Source organism: Micropterus dolomieu, unplaced genomic scaffold (genome assembly GCF_021292245.1).
Source record: "Micropterus dolomieu isolate WLL.071019.BEF.003 ecotype Adirondacks unplaced genomic scaffold, ASM2129224v1 contig_2958, whole genome shotgun sequence".
NCBI classification, from domain to species: Eukaryota; Metazoa; Chordata; class Actinopteri; order Centrarchiformes; family Centrarchidae; genus Micropterus; species Micropterus dolomieu.
In genome coordinates this window covers 1-865 of record NW_025731948.1, presented here as the reverse complement: position 1 = coordinate 865, position 865 = coordinate 1, and the positions used below count along the sequence as shown (strand labels likewise).

The following is an 865-nucleotide window of genomic DNA, read 5'->3' as shown; positions in this document are numbered from 1 at the left end:
TAGCAGGTGAAACACAGAGACATGTTCTTCTAATTCTGTGTAGTTCTTCTGCAATTATTTCAAGCAGGTAAGTCTGACTTTAGTCAACAATGAACCAGTTTTAAACAAGCATTTCCACAGTGTAATAAAGGTTTCTGTTATGTCCATGTCCTTGTTGTTGGGTGTTCTCAAAAGTGATGCGTTCCCTTCGATAGCTCAGTTGGTAGAGCGGAGGTCTGTAGATTCATAATGTCAGAAATCCTTAGGTCACTGGTTCAACTCCGACTCGAAGGAGGTGCTTTATGTTTGTGTCCGACTGACAAAACAAGAAGCCGAGATGGGTTTCATTGCTTGATATGTTCAGACAAGCTTAGCTTGTCCACATCCAGTGCTAGCAGGTGAAACGCAGAGACAGAAACATGTTCTGCCAATTCTGTGTAGTTCTTCTGATATTTTTTAGAAACTAAGATGGGTTTCTTTGCTTGATATGTTCAGACAAGCTTAGCTTGTCCACATCCAGCGCTGGAAGGTAAAACACAGAGACATGTTCTGCTAATTCCGTGTAGTTCTTCTGCAATTATTTAGAAGCCGAGATGGGTTTCTTTGCTTGAAATGTTCAGACAAGCTTAGCTTGTCCACATCCAGCGCTAGCAGGTGAAACACAGAGACATGTTCTTCTAATTCTGTGTAGTTCTTCTGCAATTATTTCAAGCAGGTAAGTCTGACTTTAGTCAACAATGAACCAGTTTTAAACAAGCATTTCCACAGTGTAATAAAGGTTTCTGTTATGTCCATGTCCTTGTTATTGGGTGTTCTCAAAAGTGATGCGTTCCCTTCGATAGCTCAGTTGGTAGAGCGGAGGACTGTAGATTCATAATGTCAGAAA

The 865-nt window shown here is 40.8% G+C and overlaps 1 non-coding gene across 1 annotated transcript; it reads left to right on the top strand.

Annotated features, from left to right (window-relative positions):
• Positions 1 to 184: 184 nt before the first annotated feature.
• Positions 185 to 273, top strand: trnay-gua. Its single transcript is given in 2 exon segments — positions 185 to 221; positions 238 to 273. It is a non-coding gene; the product is annotated as a tRNA-Tyr (tRNA).
• The last annotated feature ends 592 nt before the right edge of the window (positions 274 to 865 follow it).